Here is a 24,421-nt window from a genome sequence, read left to right on the forward strand (position 1 = left end):
GATATCTACAAGAACTACAAAGCACTGCTGAAAGAAATCATGGATGACACAAACAAATGTAAAAACATTCCATGCTCATGGATTGGAAGAATCAATATCCTTAAAATGTCCATACTGCTCAAAGCAATCTACAGATTTAACTCTATTCCTATCAAATTTCCAATGTTGTTTTTCACAGACTTAGAAGAACTTTTCTAAAATTCATATGGAACCAAAAAAGAGTCCTAGAATCCAAAGAAATCCTAAGCAAAAATAATAAAGTTGGAGGCATCACATTACCTGACTTCAAATTATACTATAAGGCTACAGTAACCAAAACAGCATGGCACTAGTAAAATATAAACACACAGACAAATGGAAAAGAATAGAGACCCCTGAAATAAAACCACACATTCACAGCCAGCTGATCTTTGACAATGACAACTAAAAAAACAATAGGGAAACAATACCCTAATCAATAAATGGTTTCGGGAACACAGGCTTACCATATGCAGAAAAATGAAACTGCACTCCTACCTCTCCACACATACAAAAATTAACTCAAGACGGACTAAAAACTTAAATGTAAGACCTCAAACCATAAAAATCATAGAACAATACCTATAAAACACTCTTCTAGACATTTGCCAATAATTGGCAAATAATGTATTACTATGTCCTGAAAAGCAAATGAAGCCAAAACAAAAATTGACTATTGAGAGGTAATTAAACTGAATAGCTTTGGCAAAGCAAAAGAAACTATCAACAGAATAAACAGACAACCTACAAAATGGAGAAAATATTTGCAAACCATGTTTCTGACAAAAGGCTAACATCCAGAATCTTTAAGACACTTAAAAAAAATCAACAAGTAAAGTTAAAAAGTGGGCAAAGGACATGAACAGATACATCTCAATAGAAGACATACATGTGACCAAGAAACATAAAAAATACTCAACATCACTAATCATCAGAGAGATGCAAATCAAAATCACAATGAGATACCACCTCACACCAGTCAGAATGGCTATTATTAAAAAGTCAAAAAAGGCTGGGCGTGGTAACTCATGCCTGTAATCCCAGCAATTTGGGAGGCTAAGGCAGGTGGATCATGAGATCAAGAGATCAAGACCATCCTGGCTAACATGGTGAAACCCCATCTCTACTAAAAATACAAAAATTAGCTGGGCGTGGTGGGGTGCGCCTGTAGTCCCAGCTACTCAGGAGGCTGAGGCAGGAGAATTGCTTGAACCCAGGAGGTGGAGGTTGCAGTGAGCCGAGATCGCACCACTGCACTCCAGCCTGGCAATAGAGTGAGACTCCGTCTCTAAAAAAATAAATAAATAAAATAAAATAAAATAAAATAGTCAAAAAATAACATATTGACAAGATTATGAAGAGAAGGGAATGCTTATATACTGTTGGAGGGAATGCAAATAACTTTAGTCCTTACAGAAAGCAGTTATTAGATTTCTCAAAGAACTAAAAACAGAATTAGTATTTAACCAAGCAATCTCATTACTGCGTATATACCCAAAGGAAAAGAAATCATTCTACTAAAATGACACCTGCACTCATATGTTTACTGCAGCACTATTCGCAATAGCAAAGACATGGAATCAACCCAGGTGCCGACCAATGGTTGATTGAATAAAGAAAATGTGGTACATATACACCATGGACTACTATGCAGCCATGATAAAGAATGAAATCACGTCCTTTGCAGCAACATTGATGCAGCTGTAGGCCATTATCCTAAGCAAATTATCACAGAAACAGAAAACCAAATACCAATGTACTCGCTTATATGTGGGAGGTAAACACTGGGTACAAAAGGATAGAAAAATGGAAACAAGTAACACTGGGGATTCCAAAACTGGGGAGGGAGGAAAGTGGGAAAGTGTTGAAAAACTATCATCCATCAGGTACTATGTTTACTCTTTGGGCAATGGGATCATTACAAGCCCAAACCTCAGCATCACGCAATATACCCATGCAACAAACATGCACATGTACCTGTGGAATCTAAAATTTTTTTAAAAAGCCGTAAATGAACTAGAATATTAAAAAGTAGGTGATTAACTTTTACTTCTAGGTGGCCCAAGATGAAAGATTTGTGAGGGAAAGCCACAAAACCCAGAAGTTATAAAGTACATTTTAATAAATATATAACCACCAACCACCTAAATATAAAATATATCTACATCAAAAATATACAAATAGAAAAACAAAAAACTGAAAGATAAAGAAATTAACTATACCTTTTAAGAAATATGAAAAGGCTATATTTTGTTGGTATAAAAATCATATTAATCAAGAGGAAAAATAGAAACCTCAAAATAAAAAAAATGCTAATTACATAAGCAGGCAATTAATGTGAATGCAATAGGTAAATATCAGAAAATTTACTTAGGCTTTCCTAATAATTAAATAATTTTATATATTTTCAGTAGATTAGAAGATATATAATTTTGATGTTCACATCTGAATCAGCTGGTTGACATTAAATCAATGCAACATTTTAGGACAGCTGTGTGTGAATGCAATTAAATATATACTAAATTTAGAGAATGGAAAATTTTTTTTTCTTTTTTTTTTTTTTTTTGGAGACAGTCTCCCTCTGTCACCCAGGCTGGAGTGCAGTAGCACAATCTCGGCTCACTGAAACCTCTGCCTCCCAGGCTCAAGTGATTCTTCTGCCTCAGCTTCCTGAGTAGCTGAGATTACAGGCATGTGCCGCCATACCTGGCAAATTTTTGTTTTCCTTTAGTAGAGACGGGGTTTCACCATGTTGGCCAGGCTGGTCTTGAACTCCTGCCCTGAAAATGATCCACCCGCCTAGGCCTCCTAAAGTGCTGGGATTACAGGCACCGTGCCTGGCCTGGAAGTTGAATTTTTTATATGTAACTACCTATTTTAAATGTTCTACCATAAATATTTCTTAGCGCTATAAAGTTATAGTTCATTATTTTTAAAAGCAGGTTTTGTTGCTGGTAATGATGACACAACAAAGAGACTTTTAAAAAGGTAAGCCAAAACTTAAACTTATTATTTCTATCATTATTAGTTAGCTACCTTTTTATGGCAAAGAGCTCATATTTAAGATAACTTTACAACAAAATTAAAAAACTAGTCGAGAGTGGTGGCACATGCCTGCAGTCCCAGCTATTCGGGAGGCTGAGGCAGCAGAATCACTTGAACCCAAGGAGGCGGAGGTTGCAGTGGGCCAAGATGGCGCCACTGCACTCCAGCCTGGGCAACAAAGCGAGACTCCATCTCAAAATAGTAAAAAAATAAATAAATAAAAATAAATATAATAAAAAAAGCTTTACAACAAATGAACACTCAAACATTATTGTGAGACTATTTTACGTTTTCATCTTAAAATGCTTACTGAACATAAACTCATGCTACTTGACATTTTCAAATAAAATATTTATTTTTATAACTAACATCATTCGCCAAAAATAAGCAAGCCCTTGTTATTTATGTTATTAAAATGCCCTATGCCCCAGTAAAGGTCTTCCATATAATATGTGAATTTTTCTAGCTTTCGTTGAAAATGTAGACACTGGAATGAAAGAAAAAGATGGCAACCATGACAATTAGGTTCTAGTATTCCTGATTGTATGGCAAAAAAAAGAAGTCATAAAATGTCTTTGCAGACATGTAGTAAAAGAACATAAGGTTCCAGTGATCTCCACCTAAACTGTAAGCCTGTAAAAAATACATTTTCCTTTTTCATAAATGAGCACCCAACCTCACTAAGATACTCTAATTGAAGGCTTTCTGTGATTCATTGAGATTTACTCATTTTAAAATGCAAGATTACATTAGTGCCACATTAGGTGACTTCTATTTATCTCTAAATCTTTTACTTATTGTCTGCAAGTCTGTATCATAGAAGTAATTTAATTTTGCCCTAGGGAGACTATTTCTCTTTTCCAGAGAATAGCCACACACTGGAGAATTAAGATCAGGTATTCATGAAATATATGCTAAACACACTCAGACTTATTACCCCACGGATCTACTAAAGGAGATTTAGTGTGGAGGAAAGATATGTTTATTATCATTTGCTGTACATTCACAGGGAGATTGATCAAAAAGAATGTACTGAGTACTCAAGAATTTATAATTATGGTAGGCCTTTTATCATAGCACATGAATTTTTTATTCAGTCTGCATTCATACAGTCTTCATTCCTAGAAAGACCTACAGAATGTACAATGATGAGGTTCAAAATCCTCTATTAAGAGGCAAAATATAGCTATTAGTCTGAATTTAGAAATATTTGACCCCTAAGTTTTACTCTGAACCACCCTCAGAAGAGGCCCCAGAAATATTTACAGCTGAATTAGTCACTAAGATTTGTCTCTTTCTAGTGAAGATAAGGCTGTAAAAGAAAACTTCGCTTTTCATCTGACAGCCTTATTTTATTCTTGGATTAAGAACATGGCTTCTGGGGAGCTAGAAGTCCCTTGTCCAAACACTCACAGGGGATGACATAAATAAGAATTTAACTTAACTCATAGGCATCTTTTTTTTTTTTTTTTTTTTTTGAGACGGAGTCTTGCTCCGTCACCAGGCTGGAGTGCAGTGGCACGATCTCAGCTCACTGCAACCTCTGCTTCCCAGGTTCAAGCAATTCTCCTGCCTCAGCCTCCTGAGTAGCTGGGATTACAGGCGCGTGCCACCACACCCAGCTAATTTTTCTATTTTTAGTAGAGATGGGGTTTCACCATGTTGGTCAGGCTGGTCTCCATCTCTTGACCTCGTGATCCACCCACCTTGGCCTCCCAAAGTGCTGGGATTACAGGCATGAGCCACCACGCCCGGCCAGGCATCTTTTTTAATTCTAAAGATGGATGCAAACGCAGATACCCTGTCTTAATTTAGTTCTTCCCTTGGGATGCTTGGGGAAGTATGGTTCTCCTCTACAATATCCCTTAGCAAGACAGTAAGTGGTTATTTCAGAAGAAAATTCTTTGTGTGTGAAATGGAACTGAGCTTTGGCTGACATGATTTTATTCATAGTTTTGAGTTGTTTCTATAGCTGTGTGCAAACTGATGACCTTGAACAAGCAATCTCTAGTGATATACTTCAAGTTCAAAGAAAAAGTGTTGAAGTGGAACCAAAGTGACTGAATGTAGTCACTGAGGCAAACATCAAGTAGGGCAGTACTCAAAAGGGCAAATATGAAAAAATAACCCTTCTTTTATTATATTGCTTTTCTTCAGAAAAAGTCATACAGTATTTTAATGTTATTTCTCCAACCTAATTGCAAATGGTCGGGTTTATCTGACAGAGAATTGTAAGTGTATAATTTTCTTTCTCAAAGCCATAGGATGATTACTATTAATTAAATGCTGCAAAAATTATCCAGTTACAGAATTGCTGTATAAAAGGTTGTTCTTTAAAAGATCGTGATAGTGTAGCTTGTCCAGTTCAAGCCAAGAGGTAAAAATAAGGTCAAGATATCTCATTTTCCATTTTTGCCTTGCAACAATACAGATAATAATGCAAAGAATGATGAGATGAATTCAGGATAAATGATCTGGCCAAGTCCTTTGAATACAAAGAGACAAATATCAGGAGTTTAATCCTTAAAGTTATATAATTTATTAATTTAAATTATATGAAAATTCAAGGCATGCATGAAACATTAAAAGACTGTAATACACTCTCCATAATAAAATGATTCAATAGAAAATCTCTGGGAAATTAAGCTTTTATTTTATACTTAAGAATTAAAGCTTCTCACTTGCGTATATTTTTCTTCATCACCTTCCCACCACATTCTTATTATTAGGCACACTGAGAACATTTGCTTTGAGTTCACATGAAAGATTTAGTGCTATCTGAACAGACACCTGCCTGTTAATCAAAATCAGTAATTGACCTATGGCTGTAAGTAGTCATTCAACAAGGAGGCAATGCAAAAAAAAAAATGTAGAAATAAAAGAGGCTTTTAATTCTCCTTCACTTGTCCACTCAATTAATCAGTACCTGAAGGACCGATCACTGCTACTGTGGCCCTAACATGCCATCAGCGTGCTTAGGATTTCCTTACCTAGGCTCTGCTTTTTGTTCACAGCTATCATGTATAAGGTGATAAACAGAGCAACGTGATAATAAAATTTTATTATTATTTTCTCTGTTTTGGCTCCAAAGATCAGTTTGAGAGTCTCAGCTTTTTACTTGGTTTACTCTTGCTTTAGAATGAAATAATCTGTTATAAATGCCTTTGTCAAAGTCAGAGGGCTCTCTGCTTGCCAGCTGTCAATCAGTATGCAGGAAAGTTCACTTGGCATCGTTTTCCCATGTCAAGAAGAGAGCAGTCCCTCTAAGAATCTTGATTCTCCTTTAGCCAAATCAAAAGAGGGCTGCTCCTTCATGGGCTTGTATCTATTAAGTAGGATCTTGCAGGGCCCATCAGCCCCATACCCTGCCTAGATTCTAGTTCTATTTCTCTGTATCAAACTGTGTAATTTTATATTGTCTCCTCAAACACAGATAGTCCTCACTTTGTTCTGATATACGTGAATTTCAGTCACTTATGGTTTAGTTAAGTAACACCCGCCCCCAGTAACAGGGTTCACATATCAGTTATCATAACGTATTCACTGTGAGTAGTTACATTAAGCACAAATTTTACTACTAACTCTTCAGTCCACAAGTCATTACTTAACAGATGCACATCACCGTAAATTACTCATCGTGTCAATTCTATCAAAGTCTGGAGGTGATCATTATCAAGTTCATGCAAAGGCTTTTGTGTTTACTCTCTGTCTCCTAGTGATAAGCTTGCTATCATTTTACAAAAAAATAAAAAGGATAATTGAAAAAGGGAATTGGCCAACAGAGGCATAAGCATAATATAAAAAGGGAAAGTGATAATACTAGAAGTGAAATTTGAATAGCATCACAGACTTTCATACCAAGTTAGTTGAGAATTGCCTCTGGAGATTCAACCTCATCCTTTACTCCCACTACAGGGATACCTGTTCAAGGGACATGCAGGCCGAATTTGCTCTGAATACATCAAAGAATGCTCTTAGGTAGAAAAGCAGGTAGAACAGGAGGTTGCCCGTGCTGTGATATTGTAAACTTGCACAGAAACTGCCCACTCCAGCTGCTGATAAATTAGATTTGGGTCAAACAAATGTGACGTTTGGCACTAGAAATTTCCAAGAAAAATACAGTAGAGGTTTATTTTCTTCTATAATAACAGTCCTAAAACTCTGTTTTTTTGGAAAGGGCAATAGTGAAAGTCATAAGCTCTGTGGATCACCTTGTGTGTTTCTTTCTTGCAACCACATGACCACTGTAGAGTGAAAGCAGCCACAGACAACAGGTAAACGAATAGGTGAAACCCAATGAAAGTTTATGAACATTAAAATTTAAATTTTAAAAAGTAAAAATTTCATTATGAATTTTTTTCCAATCATTATAATGTACAAACTATTCTTAGTACATAAACCATACAAAACAAATGGTAGGCTAGATATGGTCATAGTTTGACAAACCCTGCTTTTAAAATATCCATAAATCATAAATTATTAGGAGAAAATAAAGATTAAAAAGCTTAACAAATGTTCATTCGTCATAATAATTTACTTATTTATGTCTTCTTTTTTTTTCTTTTTTTGAGTTAGAGTCTCACTCTGTCGCCCAGGCTGGAGTGCAGTGGCATGATCTTGGCTCACTACAACCTCCGCCTCCCAGGTTCAAGCAATTCTCATGCCTCAGCCTCCCAAGTAGCTGGGATTACAGGTGTGTGCCACTATGCCTGGCTAATTTTTGCATTTTTAGTAGAAATGGGGTTTCATCATGTTGGCCAGGCTGGTCTCGAACTCCTGACCTCAGCTGATCCGCCCTCCTTGGCCTCCCAAAGTGCTGGGATTACAGGGGTGTGCCACCACACCTGGCCTTGGTCATAATATTTTAAAGAGCTCTTCATTTTTAGAAGGAAATTAATTAAATTTTCAGGTAGCAACTTGTATATCTGATTTAACTTATCAAAGTGGCCTTCCCCTCTACATAAAATATAGCACTGTCCCCTCATTTTGTACTCTCCATTCCCCCATTTTTACTTTATACTTCTGCATAAATAATCATCACATAAACTATTTTTTACTAACTTTTTTGCTTATGGCCCCATTAATAGAACTTAAGCTAAAACACGGCAGGGATTTTTATCGTTTTGTTCACTAGCACTAAAAACAGTGACTAGGCCAGGCCCAGTGGCTCATGCCTGTAATCCCAGCACTTTGGGAGGCCAAGGCAGGCAAATCACGAGGTCAGGAGTTCGAGACCAGCCTGGCCAACATGGTGAAACCCCATCTCTACCAAAAATTAAAAAAGTTAGCTGGGTGTAGTGGCGGGCGCTTGTAATCCCAGCTACTTAGGAGGTTGAGACAGGAGAATCGCTTGAACCCTGGAGGCGGAGGTTGCAGTAAGCCGAGATCACGCCACTGCACTCCAGCCTGGGCGACAGAGGGAGACTCCATCTCAAAAAGAAAAAAAAAAAAAAAAAGAACAGTAACTAGAAATTAGTAGGCACTCAATGAATATTGGTAGCAGATTTAGATAATCCCAAAAGAATGAGTTTATAATCTGGAAACCCAAGAAACATATAAGGAGCAGACAGTAGAAAGGATACCATTTTAATTATATTTCAAAATTAATAATTTCTCATTATTGAAACAAACATTTTTAAAAGGTCATGTTTTGATTTGGGAGAAAATACCAGCAGCATTATCAGAAAGTGACATTGTCTATTCAACATATGAGCACCTAAACAAATAATTGTATGGTACAATTATAATTAGTCAGACTTCCAAATATATGAAGTCATTACTTATTTCTACCCACACTTCAGAGGTGGGCATTGCAATGGTCACCAGTAGAGATTCCTGAGTCACTTAAAAGAAATAGCTCCAACAGAGACACTTACAAAAATATTGCAAGTTATGTGCAACAAAAACACCTCAAATTACAACCTTATAACAATAGGCCAAGTATCTATTAAGAATAGTATAATATTTGTGAAAAAATGATGTGTATAATTGCTATAAAATATACTCAATTATATTAACCTTATAATATAGAATAACTGGTTTAATATAATTACCTGATAAAGATTAAATTGATATTGATATTAAAATTTTGATGCACATAAAATTTAGAAAACAATGGCTAATAAATATAGTGGGTTTAAAATATATATGTGCAATACAGTTTTTCAAAAATATAACCTTATGTTTTTATAACTGAACTTATTTTGCTCATAAACTTTCTTTCAGGATAAACTGTTAAGACATCAAAAGCTTGCTATCAAGAGCTTGCATTTTAACTGTATTTGCTCTGTGAAGACATAGAAACCTCACCTCCGATGGATAGAGGTTTAAGTGTGAAAGAATTGCCACAAATGAATAATATATGTCATAATATTTCAAAGTAAGACTGCTTCCGTCATTTATTGAATCAGCATTTGGTTAAGTTGTTAACTTACAACAACTTAACATGTAACCCTGTGCTCTTGCATCAGTATGTACCTCAAAATGTCTCAAAGAAATAGGAAATGTTATTACTCTCATTTTGCATATGAGAAACACCAACATTTAAAATACTTAATTACCCTACTAAAGTTTTTAAGTGTTACACAACTTTTTCAATTTTATTAAAATAAGTGAATATCATGCACCCAAAGGTATTTGGGGTTGTTGGTGAGGCGTTAGGCTCTAAAGTCTATATATAAGCCAAAAATAATAAAATCATAAAAATTGTTTTTTTAAAAAATTATTTACATTTCTAATAAATTCATATTAGAAATTGGACTAGATATATATACACACACATATAGCACCATCTATTAAAACATTAAATCTAGTGTGGAAATTTATATCTATTTTTAGCTCAGTGTTTTGTTTATGATACAAAATAAAATACTTTGTTTTCTTTTGTATAAGTCACTTTTATACAAAATACAAAATAAGTAATTAACTGTAGGACTCTATTCCCCACACTACATGGATACTGGGACTTTCTAAAGCATTAGCATTTTCACTTCTCTTACCTCTTGCTTGCTTACTACAGAGAAACTGAGCTTGGTATCTCTGTAATCATTGAAATTTTTTCTCTCTCTCATATGGTTGGATTCCTTGAGTAACGTGTATAGTTGATATGACTCCAGTGTAATAGAGTAAATTAAATGTTCTTATCCATTTGGGTATTTATTCATAAATTTTGCTCTCAGTATTAAGTCACCTTTTGGTGTGTATATCATTATGTGTGTGTGTGTATATATATATATGTGCATATATATAAGTATATAATAGTCTACAAGTGTATGTTTCTATTTCTGACCACATTAAGTGCTGCATGTTCATAGAAGCATCCTTTAAAAGTCAGACATCAAGACTACTTGAGTGTGAAACAGTGCTAACATAAAATTTTTCAAAAGCTTCCACATTAAATAAAAATATATCCTATAATTCTGGTATAGCAAAGAATGTTTCTATGTATAAAATTTCCCAAAAGTCCAGGTGGTTACACAACATATGAAATGTTATTAGTAGAAAAGACCATAAAAAAGCAAATAGATTTATTAATAAATAGCCATAATGAAAATAACACTATGTTGTAATTCACTCAGTGACATATTGACACAGTTCCCAAAAAGTAAGACAATATTTTCTCTGATGTTTTTCATGAATATGTTTTTTACAAGGTGAATGACTTATAATATCAGCATATATGTGCAGTGACCACAAAAATACTTCTACATGACTGTTTACATCAGCTTTATTTATAATAGCTAAAAGTGAAAATATTTCAGGTTTTCATCAATAGGAGAATGGATAAACAGATTACTATTAATTATTAAAAAGAAGATAGGGATATGCACAACATAAATGAATTCCAAAAATAATATGCTAATTGAAAAAATCTTATATAAAAGACTACAAAATGTGTGATTTCCATTTATATGAAGTCTACAAATAGGCAAAACTAACGTAGGTTGAAAAAATATTCAAAGGAATAGCTGTCTTTGGAGATGTGGAAGGTGAAATTGACTGGGAAGAAATATAAGTGTGCTTTCTGGGGTAGTGGCAATGCTCTATCATGTTTAGTGTTTCGGTTACATACCTGTATGCATTGTGAAAACTCACTTAAAGGACCACTTAAGATTTGCACATCTCAATGAATGTAAATTTTGCCTAAAATATCTAAAAAAATTTTGAAATCTAATGATAATATGTATCCAGATGTGTTTAGGATCAAGTTCATTCATGTTTTCAATTTTGAAATACATTAAAAAATTGATGAGTGATAGAAAAATGATAGATGGATACGTATGTGATAAAGCCATGTTGCATACTAGTAATGATATAATTTAGATGAGAATATGGATGTTAACTGTATGATTGTTTCTCACTTTTCAATGTTTAAAAATTCTATAATAATATGTTGATAAAATAAACATGATTAAAAACAGCTATTTTCTACATAAGTGAATTGGTCAGGCTACTGAGAAGCCAGGGATGGGAGGATTTTAAAGCAGGGTGAGATAAACAGGGGATAAAAGAAGAAAGACATCAAGCATAAAGCAACGTATGTGTATGAGTGGTACTGTGAGTGGAAGGGAGCTTCAGATCTGGGGTGGCGAGTGGTAAAATATGATAAAGTTTAGAAGTATACTGGCAAGAAATTTTTGTTGGAAAGAAAATAGGAAAAACCTGCCAGTTAAATTAGGTGATGAAGAATAGTTTTGTCACGGGCAAAGAATATTAGTCCTTAGCTGGGGAATGGGGATCTAATGAAGTTTTTTATTGTATTTTATTTATATTTATATTTTGTATTTTAATGATCTGCTAAAAGTCATGATAAATTAATTTGATAGTAGATAGAGAGCTGGGTGGATGGGACTGGAGAGAGACTGGAGATAGGGAGATCACTGTCTAACGTATTACTGTGTTGTAAGAACAAATAAATCCATTTAAGAAGCACATGTTTTATCCCAGGACTACAGGGCTGAGGTGATAAAGTTTCAACTAAGGTAGTAGAAATGCTGATGTAAATCAGACAGCCCTTGATAACTGATTAGTTACAGAGGGCAGAGCAAATCTGATAACTGAAGTCTGAAGCCAAGTTACATGGAAATATTGCTGATAGGGTATATCTCAGATAGTATATTAATAGTTCTCTGACAGTAGGAAATATAATGACCTTGCATTGAATTATAGAACTTTTATTTGACATCTATACAACATATTATAGCCTAGAAATACTTACAGAAAAAAAGATTTATTTATTTTGTGTCTAAAAGTTGCTTTTGTTAAGTGAACATTATGTTAAGTGAGCTAAACCAGGCACAGAAAGACAAATACAGAATGATCTCACTTTTGCATAGGAGCTAACAAAGTCAAACTCATAGAAGCAGAGAGTAGAATGGTGGTTATTAGGAGCTGAGAATCTAGTGGTGAAGACCGGAGAAATGTTGGTCAAGGAACACAAAATTTTAGTTAGGAAAAAGGAATAAGTTAGAGATCTATTATATAATAGATCTCTATGACATGACTATAGTTAATAACAATGTATTGTCTATTTGAAAATTGGTGAGATCATGCCTGTAATCCCGGCACTTTGGGAGGCCAAGGCAGGCAGATCACTTGATGTCAGGAGTTGAAGACCAGCCTGGCCAACAGGGTAAAATTTTGTGTCCACTAAAAACACAAAAAAAACCATGGTGGTGGGCACCTGTAATCCCAGCTACTCAGGAGTCTGAGGCAGGAGAATCACTTGAACCTGGGAGGCAGAAGTTGCAGTTAGCCAAGATCCTGCCATTGCACTCCAGCCTAGGCAACAAGAGCAAAACTGTCTCAAAAAAAGAAAGAAAGAAATGCTGAGAGTAGATTTTAGCTGTTCTCAGCGGGGAAAAATATTTGAGGCAATTTATATGTTAATTATCTTGATTGAGCCATTCCACAATATATACATATTCAAAGTATCATGTTTTAAACCTTAAATATTTAAAACCCTTATTTTTAAATTGAAAAATAAATAAAAGTTGTTTTTTTCATGTAAATAATGTGTTCTTTTAAGAGAATATATGGCCATGAAATTTAAATTTTATAAACGAGTGTTTAGGATACTTATAGTAAGATTTTTATTTTAATAAGAATATATTAATTGAGACCTTTATAAACTTGTATTCGTTTTCTGGACATTCATTTTCTAGACAAATGAATTTTGTCTAGAAAAATTTTCTGGACATTCATATGTACATTTTTGGACATTTAAAGATACTAATTTCATGGTTCTTCATGCTTATAATTAGAATAAAATTTTAAAATGTGGGCTGAATTTTAATGTAATATGTTACATTAGATTTTGAAAACATGTATTAAAAGGTAAATCTCACTGGAAATTAATAAAACAGAGTTTGAAAATAAGGTAAAATTATAATATATTTATAATTTGGGTATATAAAATTAATTTATAAAACATGAAATGGAAATAAACATAATAGAGCATATTTAATTTTGTCAATTATATAATTTCTTATATTTCAAATATGTTTTCTAAAATCATAAGATAAGGTTTATTTAGCTGGCCTGAGATTTTTTCCTTCACACACTGCACTTGAGAACTGATTCTAATCTTCAGTAAAATTTTAAATAAAAATAATATAATAAGAATTTATGTGTGTCGAGTATTTAGCAGGCCTTTTAAAAAAAGTCATTCTTAGTGTCAGGGCATGGTGGCTCACGCCTGTAATCCCAGCCCTTTGGGAAGCCAAGGCGGGTGGATCACGAGGTCAGGAGATAGAGACAGACCATCCTGGCCAACATGGTGAAACCCCGTCTCTACAGAAAATACAAAAATTAGCTGGGTGTGGTGGTGCGTGGCTGTAATCCCAGCTACTCGGGAGGCTGAGGCAGGGGAATCTCGTGAACCCCGGGAGTCAGAGGTTGCAGTGAGCCAAGATCGTGCCACTGCACTCCAGCCTGGCGACAGAGCGAGACCCTGTCTCAAAAAAAAAAAAAAAAAAAAAAAAAAAAAAAAAAAAAAGTTATTCTTAGCACATCTCATCATTAACAGGTTAAATGTGAGCAAAAGAGCAGAAGAAATAATACAAATTTTGGAATTACACACAATCCTAGATTAAAACTCTACTTACTAAATGGTAGAAACTAAAAAAGTTTCTTAATCTCTTCAAATTCAAAATGAGCTTGGAAAATACTCTCAAGATAAGTTTGTTGTTGGAAGTAAATAAAATTTTGTATATGGTGGTGTTTGGAAGAAGGTATTTATAATACATGTCATTGATGTGAAAATGGCAGATAGGACACAGGACTAACTTGCAGCTCCCACTTGGATGGACAGAACAGCGTGAGGAGACTCACATAATGAATTTTTGCTTGAAGAACTAATGCAGGAACATAGCAGGAAAACCAAAGGAATTCACAGACCCTTTGAAAGAAGTGGCTTGCCACAGCACACTCTATGAACAGCTAGAAAACTGTGAGTGCCCAAAATGTGAGAGGGGAAAGTCAGCCTCCAAGCACATATGCTCACCTCACTGAGGGAACCTGAAAATCCAGATCACAAAGGAAGTATTTAACCTTATCTAGAGCTGAAACAAATGTAGAGAGCCAAGTGAAATATAAAAATAGAAGAGGAAGTAGGATGAGCCCTGTAGGCACTCTCAGTACCCAGAGAAACCATTTCTAACTTTATCTCACAGTCTCACAGGGGTTCTTGGGGAGGGCAGCCAGTGGAATTGGGAAAGGACCACAGGGAGAAGGAAACCTCCAGCTGAACTTTCTAATAATTTTGACTGAACACCAGTATTCCTGGGTACAATCCAGGGCGGAGTGCAAATGGGAAGTACAGGCCATAGGAACACAGAGGCTAAAGCAAGTGGGGGAGGGGTGAGGCCTAAAAACCTTGCTTGCTTTCTCAGCAGGGAGGTTTGCAGCCTGGGGCAAGATCTCAGCCCTGCCTATCAGCTGCCTGGATATAAACTCCAGGCTGATGCTGGGGCAAGGTGGGAATAAGGCTGGCCTTGCTGGCTGTGTAGGACCTGGGTGAGGCCTGTCATTGCCAGCTTTCCACCACTTCCCTGGCAACCTGTATGACGCAGCAGAAGCAGCCATAATCCCCCTGGGAAAGTAACTCCATTGGCCAGAGAACCACACCTCCATCCCCCACAGTGGCCACAGCAAGCCCTGCCCAAGGAGAGTCTGAGCTCAGATATGCCTAACCTTGCACCCACCAAGCCTTTCTCTACCTGCTTTGGTAGTCAAAACGAAAGACGTAATCTCTTAGGAGCTCTAAGGCCTCGCCCATTGTCTGAGAAACCCAAAGTATACTTATCCAAGAAATCTTAGGGCAAGCTTATATCAGCTGATGCTCTCTTGAAAGTGCCACCTCCTGGCTGGAGGCCAAGAAACTGCTAGCACAACCAGCATTTGAGGAAACCAGCACACTAAACACAACTACAACCAAGGACCCTCACACAATTCACTTCACTCCCCTACTACCTCTGCTGGTGTGTATGGCTGAGAGACCTGAAGACAGATCACATTACAGGATCCACAGACACTCCCCAGTACCACCCCAGAGTACAGTAGCTCTGCTGGGTGGCTAGACCCAGAAGAGCAAAAACAATCACTGCAGTCCAGCTCTCAGGAAGCTCCATCCAAAGGGGAAAGAGGAGAGTGCCACATCAAGGAATCATTGTGCAGGACAAAATAATCTGAAGGCAGCCCTTAAGCCCCAGATCTTTCCTCTGACATAGTCTATCCAAATAAGAAGGAACCAGAAAAACAATTTTAGTAATATGACAAAGCAAGGAGCTATAACACCATCAGAAGATCACACTAGCTCACCAACAATGGATCCAAACCAAGAAGAAATCTCTGAATTTCCAGAAAAAAGAATTCAGAAGGTTGGTTATTAAGCTACTCAACAAGGCGCCAGAGAAAGGTGAAAAACAAGGTAAAAAAATTAAAGAGCTGTGAGGCAAAGCATCAGATAACCTATAAAGAAAAACCTATCAAATTAACATCAGATGTCTCAACAGAAACCCTACAAGCTAGAAACTATTAGGGTCTTATCTTTAGCCTCCTTAAACAAAACAATTATCGACCAAGAATTTTGTATCCAGTGAAACTAAGCTTCATAAATGAAGAAAAGATATAATAATATTTAGACAAAGAAATGCTGAGAGAATTTGGCACTGCCAAGCCAGCACTACAAGAACTGCTAAAAGGAGTTCTAAATCTTGAAACAAAACCTCAAAATACACCAAAATAGAACCTCCTTAAAGCATAAATTTCACCAGGCTTATAAAACAATAATACAGTGGAAAAAAAAGAGAAGGTATTCAGGCAAAAACTAGCATGATAAAAAGAATAGTACCTCACATCTCAATATTAACATTGAATGTAAATGGCCTAAATGCCCCACATAAAAAATACGGAATGGATAATAATTCACCAACCAAGTATCTGCTATCTTCAAGAGACTCACTTAATACATAAAGACTCACATAAATTTAAGGTAAATGAGTGGAAAAAGATATTCCATGCAAATGGACACCAAAAGTGAACAGGAGTAGCTATTCTTATATCAGACAAACAGACTTTAAAGCAATGACAGTTTAAAAAGGTAAAGAGGGACATTAAATAATGATAAAAGGACTTGTCCACCAGGAAAATATCACAATCTTAAATATACATGCACTTAACACTGGAGGTGCCAAATTTATAAAACAATTACTACTAGACCTAAGAAATGATATAGATGGCAACACAATAATAGTAGGGAACTTTAATACTCCACTGACAGCACTAGACCGTCATCAAGACAGAAAGTCAACAAAGAAACAATGGACTTAAACTATACCCTGGAACAAATGGACTTAACAGATATTTAGAGAACATTCTACCCAACAGCTGCAGAATATACATTCTATTCATCAGCACATGGAACATTCTCCAAGATAGACTGTATGACAACCCACAAAACAAGTCTTATCAAATTTAAGAAAACTGAAATTATATCAAGTACTCTCTCAGACCACAGTGGAATAAAATTGGAAATCAACTCCAAAAGAAACCCTCAAAATCATGCACATAGACGGAAATTAAGTAATCTGATCCTGAATGATTGTTGGGTCAACAGTGAAGTCAAGATAGAAATTTAAAAAATTATATAAACTGAATGATAATAGTGAAACAACTTATTAAAACTTTTGGGATACAGCAAAATCAATGATAAAAGGAAAGTTCATAGTATTAAATGCCTACATCAAAAAGTCTAGAGAGCACAAACAGACAATCAAAGGTCACACTTCAAGGAGCTAGAGAAACAAGAACAAATCAAACCCAAACCCAGTAGAAGAAAAAAAAATAACAAAGATCAGAGCAGAACTAAATAAAATTGAGAAAGAAAATACAATAGATAAGTTAAACCAAAAGCTGGTTCTTTGAAAAGATAAACATAACTCATAGACCATTAGTGAGATTAACCAAGAAAAGAAGAGAGAAGATCAAAATAGGCTCAATTAGAAATGAAACAGGAGATATTACAACTGATAACACAGAAATAGAAAAGATCAGACAGGACTACTATGATCACCTTTACATGCACAAGCTAGAAAAGCTAGCAGACTTGGATAAATTCCTGGAAATATACCACTGTCCTATATTAAACCAGGAAGAAATAGAAACTCTGAACAGACCAATAACAAGGAGCAAGATTGAAATGGTAATTAAAAAAAGTGTCAAGAAAACAGAAGTCCAGGACCCAGTGGATTCACAGCTGAATTATATCAGATATTCAAAGAAGAATTAGTACCAATTCTATTGAAACTATTCCAAAAGATAGAGAAGGAGAGAATCCTCTGTAAATCATTCTATGAAACTGCTATCACCCTAATACCAAAACCAGGAAAGGACATAATAAAAAAGAAAACTACAGACAAATATCCCTAATACACATATATGCAAAAATCCAACGCAAAATACTAGCTAACTGAATCCAACACCATATCAAAAAGATAGTCCACCATGATCAAGTTGATTTCACACCAGGGATGCATGGATGGTTTCAAATATGCAAGTCAATAGATATGCTACACAACATAAACAGAATTAAAAACAAAAATCACATCATCATCCCAAGAGATGCAGAAAAAGCATTTAACAAAATCCAACATCCCTTTATGATTAAAACCCTCAGCAAAACTGGCATAGAGGGGACATACTTTAAGATAATTAAAGCCATCTATGACAGACCCACAGTCAACATTATACTGCATGAGGAAAAGTTGAAAGCATTCTCCCTGAGAAGTGGAACAAGGCAAGGATGCCCATTTTTACCACTTCGATTCAACATAATACTGGACATCCTAGCCAGAACAATCAGACAAAAGAAAGAAATAAAGGGCACCAAAATTGGTAAAAAGGAAGTCAAACTGTCGCTGTTCACTGATGATATGATTGTATACCTAGAATACTCTATAAACTCATGCAAAAAGCTCCTAGATCTGATAAAAGAATTCAGTGAAGTTTCAGGATACAAAATCAATGTACACAAATCAGTAGCACCATTATACACCAACAGCGACCAAGCTGAGAATTAAATCAAGAAATCAACTCTTTTTAAAATAGCTGCCAAAAAATAATATAATATATTCAGGAATATACCTAAGCAAGGAGGTGAAAGACTCTGCATGGAAAACTACAAAACACTGCTGAAAGAAATCACTGATGACAGAAACAAATGGAAACACATCCCATGTTCATGGATGGGTAGAATCATTGGGAAAATAATCATACTGCCAAAAGCAATCTAAAAATTCAATGCAATTCCCATCAAAATATTTTCATTCTTCATAGAACTTAAAAAAATTCTAAACCTCACGTGGAATCAAAAAAGAGCCTGCCTAGCCAAAGCAAGACTAAACAACAACAACAAATCTAAAGGCATCACGTCACCCAACTTCAAACTGTACAATAAGACTATAGCCACCAAAACAGCATGGTACTGGTATAAAAATAGGCACACAGACAAATAGAACAGAATAGAAAACCCAGCAAGAAAGCCAAATAGTTACAGCCAACTGATCTTTGACAAACGAAACAAAAACATAGAGTGGGGAAAGGACACCCTATTCAACAATTTTTTTTGGGATAATTGGCAAGCCACATGGCAAAAAACTGGATCCTCATCTCTCACTTTATACAAAAATCAACTCAATATGAATCAAAGACTTAAATCTAAGATGTAAAGTCACTAAAAATGTAGAAGATAGCCTCAGAAAAATTATTCTAAACATTGTCTTAGGCAAAGACTTTATGACCAAGAGCTCCAAAGCAAATGCAACAACAACAAAAAAGATAAATAGATAGGCCTTAATTAAACTCAGTAAGTTTCTGCACACCAAAGGAAATAATCAGCAGAATAAACAGACAACCCACAGAGTGGGAGAAAATCTTCACAAACTATGCATCTGATAAAGGACAAATGTCCAGAATCTACAAAGAACTCAAACATATCAGCAAGAAACAATAAATAATCCCATCAAAAAGTGGGCTAAGGACATGAATGGACAATTCTCAAAAGAACATAAATAAATAGCCAACAAACATATGAAAAAATGCTCAACATCACTAATGATCAGAGAAATGCAAATCAAAACCACAGTGAATACCAGTTTACTCCTCCAAGAATGGCTATTGTCAAAAAATAAAAAAAAAATAGATGTCGACAAGGATGTGGTGAAAAAGGGAACACTCTTACACTGCTGGTGGGGATGTAAACTAGTATGACCACTATATAAAAAACAGTATGGAGATTCCTTAAAAAATAAAACTAGATCCACCATTGTATCCAGCAATCCCAATACTGGATATCTACCTAGATGCAAAGAAGTCATTATATGAAAAAGATATTTGCACATATGTATGTTTATAGCAACACAATTTGCAATTGCAAAAATATGGAACCAGCCCAAATGCCCATCAATCAATGAGTGGATAAAGAAATAATGGTGTATATATATATATATAATACTTGTTGTTTTCGATATATATATATACACACACACGTATACATACATATACACACATATATATACACACACATGTATACATATATATATACACACACACATATGTATACATATATATATACACACATATATACACACACACACACACACACACACACACATATGCCATGGAATACTACTCAACCACAAAAAGGAACTAAATAATGGCATTTGCAGCAACCTGGATGGAGTTAAAGACCATTACTCCCAGTGAAGTAACCCAGCAATGGAAAACCTAAAATCGTATGTTCTCATTTATAAGTGTGAGCTAAGCTATGAGGACACAAAGTCATAAGAACAATACAATGGACTTTGGGGACTTGAGGGGAGGGATGAAAGGTTGGGGGTTGAGCGACAAAAGACTACACATTGGGTACGGTGTACGCTGCTCAGGTGATGGGTGCACCAAAATCTCAGAAATCACCACTAAAGAACTTATCTATGTAAACCAAACACACCTGTTTCCCACAACCTATCGAAATTAAATAAATAAGTACATAAATTAGGGGGAGAAAAAATGAAATTACAATTAGTTAAATATATATATGTATGTATTTATGTCATTGATGTATTATCTATTACTTAAAAATAATCAGTTACTGAGGAAAAGTATCCTAGATCCATAAAATTGTTTTCTGCTTGAAGGGTCCTATGGGAAGAGTTGTGTCGGTAACAGCAGTGTTCTAATTACATTTGGCTTTTCACATCTTCAAAATATTACAAAGGTGAATTTCATATTCACACAAAGTTTACATTGATAAATAGCATATTATACTTCAAAGTGAATTTATAATTCATAAATATATGTGAGACTTGTCCATTTTGGATATCCATTTAGATCAGTTAAATTACTTGCAATTTAAATTTAGTAGATGTTTACTGAAATTCTACAATTGATAACAAATGTTATCACAATTAATAGTAAGTGTTTCTAAAATTAGAATGTTTCTGTTGCCAAGTTGTCTATCATTTGGAGAATGTATAACAGAAGAACAAATGAGTATTCGGTAATTCATACTTGTAGTTTTGAATATTTGCTAATAATCCCTCAGTTCTAAGGCATGTATCAATTCCTGTTTAGGTCCAGATTTTGAATTACACTCACTATTAGAAGTGTGGGATTTGGTCAAATTGTTAATGAATGGTCATTTACATTGTAATTAGAGATGTTCTAATTTAATACATGATATTTAAAATTTAAGGTGGGATTATTTGCATTTTAGAGATGTAGAAGTTATAACTGAAATAGTATATTAAATTTCTGAATACTCCAAAATTAATTAACTATGAAAATGTCAATGAGTCTACCTTACAAATATCCAAAATGTTTGAAAAATTTCAGAGTTGTAATGGTTTAGTTATAGACAAAATACCTACGTTTCAAAAATTATAGGACATAAATCAAGTGAAATAATCTATGGAGAAAACTGTAGAATAAAAGAGAAAAAGGATGCTTCTGACTGTTGGAGCTGAAATGCCCTCTAATTCTAATACCATCCCACCTGGGCAAATTACAAAGAAAATTATTTGCATTGCTCGTCTTACATGAAAATAAGAGAAATTTTCAAGGGCATAGTCAAATAGCTGAAGAACAGTGAGGTGAAACCAGAGAGAGAGCTAAAGGAATACAAAAGCCAGCATCTGTTGTGGACAGAGGTTTCCAACGATAAGATCTGGAGCATCTGCCTTGGGCCAAAAACAAGGTGGGAGAACAAGGAACCAGAGATGCTGCATTAAGCCTGAATGGTTAAAGGGGGCTGACATGGCTTTAAGTTAGTGAGGCCTTTGGTTCTGGGTTGAAGCACATTCAGGCTCATTAGAGGAAGGCATCTGCAAAATTTAGGCCCCTAAGAAGTACCTGAGAGTAAAGAAAATTAATTATGACTTTAAAATAATATTACCTGACACAGAAGGAATCAAACTTCTGTTGTCAGAAACAACAAACAACAGATTTAGAACCCAACCTTTTAGATGTTGAAATTATTAGCCCCAGGATATAAAATAAAATGTGTAATTGTTAAGAAATAATGGACAGAATGAAAAAAAATAAGTGAAGAACATTAAAATTCATAAATAAATATATAAATCTGAAAAAATTCAAGAAGTTTCAGAAATAGACAACCTCAAAATTACAAATACACAGGGGCTTCTTTTAAACATGATGGATTAGTTTGTATCAGACAAACTGTTCCCACATGAGTAACTATAAAGCTTCAGTTCATAGTACAAAATTTAGCTGTTTTAAGACATTAGAGACTAAAAAATACAGCTAACACTTAAAAGCCTGAAGTCCCAGAAAGAGGGGACGTGAATGGAAATGAGCCTGACATTCTTTGCCATTTTTGCCTTTAGAAATGATTGATTCATAAGCAGCTCTAGGCTTAGAGACCTTGCAATGCATGTGGGCTGAGGCCTCTGGGCAGTCTGATGGGGCTGAAAAGACACAAATTGCAGCTCAGGGCAATCAAGGCAGTCAGGACCTTAGACTCCTGTCCCTCAGAAAAGAGAATGGCAGGGCAACACTGCTTGTCTTCTCTGGGCGTTTGCTGATTTTGAAGATGTACACAGCAAGAGGCAGGAATCCAGGCAGAAAATGGAAGCTAAGATGCTAAACTTAGCTTATAAATAGTTGTAAGGCATAGATTTATCTCAGAACTAGGCAAAGCTAGTTCTGAGTTAAAAATGAAACAGCATTCAGGGTTCACCAAGAATGAGTGGCCCTGGTATAAATATTGAAAGCCAAACAAGAGTAAGGCAGTCCTCACAAACGCTAACTCTTTGTCTCAAATCATCCAATTCTTGTTTGGAAGAAGGCAATTTTCTCTTACTCTAAGTGTCTGCCTAAAATAAAGTAAATTATGTCTTACAAAACTTAATGTTATCCAGAGCATCTATGTATTTTCTTATGCAATATCCATCATTCCTTCAAACATTGCCAGGTGTGTTATGCTACCTACTAGATATTTACAGCAGACTTCTGAAGTATTAACATAATTTCACTTAAAGTAAAGAAAATGACAGGATTGTACCATAGGCTGTTACTACTGACCAAACAATGCTCAAGAAACTGCAAAAAAATGCAATAATTAGAAGAGAGGTATTAATATATCAGTATTCATTATTATATATGTGATTAAATACATAAAAAATTAAAATACAAAAATTTCAATTTCACTACTAAGAAGGGAAATATAAATGTAATGACGAACACTTGGGGATTGACTATACGACTCTTTATATTTTGTTATGTTAAAACTTACTCATATAAAAAGGTTTTTTAAGACAAAATTTTTTTGACAAGACAGTAAGACTGGCATTCTGTATAACTTGGTAATATTATAAATTCTTACATATTTTCGAAAAGGAAATTAGCTTATACCTCACAACGGCTTTTCTTTCCCACCCACTAATTTTTCATCTAGGTGTATGTTTAAGGAAATACTCAGAGATTAGGATAAACTTTTATGTATGTGGGTGCTAATGGTGGCATTATTTATAAAAAAATTATTGAATCCCAGCAAAGTGTTTAATAATAGGGTTAAGCTCAAGTAAACTGTGACATTTCTGTGTGAATAATAATTAGTAAGCAATTTGAAATGTCTTTCAAAAATTTAATAACATAATTTCACACACACAATGTAAGTAATGACTACAAGCAACAAAAGTAACAACTTCAAGAATGTTAGTAAATCAAAATATACCTATACTTAGGTACCTAGCTATATAATGTCCGAGAGAGGAAATTGAATACAATCATAAATAGGTATATTTGTATATAAATAATATGTATAGATATATAGTTATACTATATATATACACATACATCTCTCTCTCTCTCTCTCTCTCTATATATATATATATATACATAGATATATAGATCTCATATTTTTTGAAGTAAACATCAAAATCACCATCCAGATTCTGTCTTTTGGGAAAGATACTACCCCAGATGGAAGACATTTCATTGTGTTTTAAAGAAGTTTCTAAGGCTTTCCTACTTCAATAATAGTGTATTCTAAGCTTTAGTACCTTCTCCCAGGACCAATATTGTCTTTTGTGAGTGCCTATATTCATCCATGTGATGACAAACATTTTGCCCTTTTATTCTCTTGATTTGCTATGTACTTCTAAAATTAATCTTATTTCTTTAGGCTTCTGCATTTTCATATTTACAGGAGTTGCTCTTTTCCAAAAATAAACTATGAAAACCATGTAACAGCCATAGGATATCCTTTTGACAGACAACAAATGAGAATGTGTCATTCTCTATTGATTACATCAGTTTTTTCCCTTCAGCTACAATTTTGAAA

At 34.9% G+C, this 24,421-nt stretch overlaps 1 protein-coding gene across 2 annotated transcripts in view; it reads right to left on the reverse strand.

Annotated features, from left to right (window-relative positions):
* Positions 1-24,421, reverse strand: part of KLHL1 (kelch like family member 1) — a 413,680-nt gene that overhangs the window by 113,322 nt on the left and 275,937 nt on the right. The window lies entirely within an intron of this gene.

This window comes from Gorilla gorilla, chromosome 14 (assembly GCF_029281585.2).
Source record: "Gorilla gorilla gorilla isolate KB3781 chromosome 14, NHGRI_mGorGor1-v2.1_pri, whole genome shotgun sequence".
In the NCBI taxonomy this organism is placed as follows: domain Eukaryota; kingdom Metazoa; phylum Chordata; class Mammalia; order Primates; family Hominidae; genus Gorilla; species Gorilla gorilla.